A 3,295-nucleotide genomic window follows, 5' to 3' on the forward strand; every position below is an offset into this window, starting at 1 on the left:
TGGTAGGATCATGATCCCACTGAACGCTCTAAGAGAGAATCTGCTCCATGCCTTTCTCTTAGCTTCTGATGTTGTCAGCAGTCCTTGGCGTTCCTGTGTTTGTCTCTATCATCACACAGAGTTTTCCTTGTGTGTCTGTCTGCATCACCTTTCCTCTGTACACATATGATTTCTTCTGATAGGACACCAGTCTTACTGGGTTAAGGACCCACACTACTCCAGTATGACTTTATCTTAGCTTACATCCCAATTACATCTGCACGGATGCTATTTCCAAGTAATGTCACATTCACACATACCAGAGGTTACGACTTAAACATATATTTTTGGTGGGACACAACTGAAACTATAACAAAGATCATTTTTATTTACCTTTCTGATAATTGTTAACAGTTTCTTTTGCAAGATAGAAGCCATGATTTTCCACTTAAAGCTCACTGAATATGAAATGTATTTTTAAACAAGTTTTGCTCAAAGTCCCAATAAATAACCAAATGTTTTTCCTTCTCATTAGTTTGACTTTGGAAAAATATCAAAATCTTGTTCCTTAAAGTGTTTGTGAAACATTAAACAACTCAAACCAGGTTTGGGTCAAAATGATTTTTCTAGCTCATTTTTTTTTTTTTTAAAGATGGAGTTTCGTCCTCATTACCCAGGCTGGAGTGCAATGGCGCGATCTCGGCTCACCGCAACCTCCGTCTCCTGGGTTCAGGCAATTCTCCTGCCTCAGCCTCCTGAGTAGCTGGGATTACAGGCACGCGCCACCATGCCCAGCTAATTTTTTGTATTTTTTTTAGTAGAGACGGGGTTTCATCATGTTGACCAGGATGGTCTCGATCTTTTGACCTCGTGATCCACCCGTCTTGGCCTCCCAAAGTGCTGGGATTACAGGCGTGAGCTCTAGCTCATTTTTCTTACTAGCGTGTGCTGCCACCTTAGTGTTACTCCATTTCTCCTCTACCTACAGAAATAGGCTCACTCAGGCACTGACACGCTCAATCACTCCTTTGTTTTAATGAGTGTGCACAACTTCCCAGCACTGCGTTGGGTGAACAGGCTGCAGAGATATGATTAAGATACAAGTTTGGCTTTCAAAGAGATATGAGTATGTGGATGAAAGTAAAATAAATCATTTTCAAAGTGTAGAACTGTGTAAATGTGGAATAGAGATATGTCTCCTAAATCATTTTGTTAAGCATGAAGAAGAGAGCTCAGCTCTGCACAAATGGGTTGTGAACCTGGGATTCAGGAAAAACTTGCTTTCTTCTTCTTGCCATTGCCTGGAAGATGACTATCTATACGGCAAACCAGAACTACTCTCTTGCTTAAAACCTTTCAATGACATCGATCAGCAAATGAGAAATACTGTTCTCGATTTTCACTACCTCGTGAAAAATCTTTTAATTTGTCTGACTTATACATTTTTTAATTTTTTCAAAGTATCCTACAATATATGTCCGTAAAGGCTAATCTTTAACTTTATAGTTGAGTCCAAAGTTAGAAATTAAGTCAGAGTTAGAATTTGCTTCATGTGAATTGAGTAAATAAATATAAAATGAGTCTGAATAAGGAAGATTAAATGCAAAAAAATTGACACTCAGGACAATTATAAATTCATTCATATATTCAATCAAATTCCAAACAAGACATCATTGACTATGGGGATAATGAACTTAAAAGATTCTAGAGTTTTAACTTGAACAAATAATGACCTTAGTAATTCTATTAGTCCATTCTTGCATCACTATAAAGAAATACCTGAGATTGGGTGATTTATCAAGAAAAGAGGTTTCATTGGCTCACAGTTCTGCAGGCTATACAGGAAGCATGATGCTGGCCTCTGCTAGGATTCTCGAGAGGAGACGCTTTCGGAAACTTACAATCATGGCAGAAGGCTAAAAGGGAGCCAGGCTTCTAATACGGTGAGAGCATGGTGAGCAAGGTGTGCAGGAGGTGCTACACACTTATAGATAACCGGAACTTGCAGAACTCTATCATGAGCACAACAGCCAGGGGATGGTGCTAAATCATTAATGAAGGATTCACCCCCATGATCTAATCACCTCCCACCAGACCCCACCTCCAATTCTGGGGATTACACTTCAACATGAGGTTTGGTAGAGATACAAATCAGTAATACAAGAAAAAGTGAAAACAGAGAAATGAAAAGACATCAGCCATAGTAGTTATTAAAACATTTTATTAAGCTACAGTAATTCAAATATTTTAATCCTTATGAAAGAATAGACCGGGTACTCAATGGACTAGAATAGACCATTCAGAAACTAGCCTTAATTTACATGATAATTTATTATGTGATAAAGGAGGCATGGTTTATTTTATTTATTTATTTATTTATTTATTTATTTATTTATTTATTTTTGAGACAGAGTATCACTATGTTGCTAGGCCCCAGGCTGTAAAGCAGTGGCACAATCTCGGCTCACTGCAACCTCCACCTCTCTGCTTCAAGTAATTCTCCTGACTCAGCCTTCCGAGTAGCTGGGACTACAGGCACACACCGCCACACCCAGCTAATTTTTGTATTTTTAGTAGAGACAGAGTTTTACCATGTTGGCCAGCATGGTCTCAATCTCTTGACCTTGTGATCCCCCGCCTCAGCCTCCCAAAATGCTGAGATTACAGGCGTGAGCCACCCCACCTAGCCCAGAGGCATGGTTTATTAGCAGGAAAAGATTGAATTGGTTAATCAATGTTAATAGGACCATTAGAAAGCTACATGGAAAAAAAGTCAATTTAAATGCTCACTTACTCACCACCCAATAAATGAGAAAATAATTTGAGATGGAATTAAATCCAAAAATTGGAAGCAGGATTTTGCTTCCACGCATGCAGGATTTCATCACCACAAAAACTCTTTAACTAGCCACTTACAGTCACGCCCATAAAAGAAATCATACAGATTGTGACCTTTTGAGATTGGCTGTTTTTTCCCATGCAGCCTAACGCTTTTGAGACGCACTCAAGTCATTGTGTGTGTCAATGGTTTGTTCCTCTGCACTGTCCAGCAGAACTAGTTGTAAGGATGAGCCACAGACTGCCAAACCGTTCAACTATTCATGGATTTATTGCTGTTTCCAATGTTTGGAAAAGCCATTTTCTTTTTCCTTTTTGTGGGTTAATTGACATTTTTTTGAATTCCACTTTAATTCATCTGTAGTGTTTTTGAGTGTACCTCTTTGTATAGCTTTTTTGCTATTTAATAAATGCTATGGAGAATAGATACATATTCAAGAAAGGGAATATGATATTGATAAGGAACAAAAGAAAAGAG

This window comes from Callithrix jacchus, chromosome 9, assembly GCF_049354715.1.
Source record: "Callithrix jacchus isolate 240 chromosome 9, calJac240_pri, whole genome shotgun sequence".
NCBI classification, from domain to species: Eukaryota; Metazoa; Chordata; class Mammalia; order Primates; family Cebidae; genus Callithrix; species Callithrix jacchus.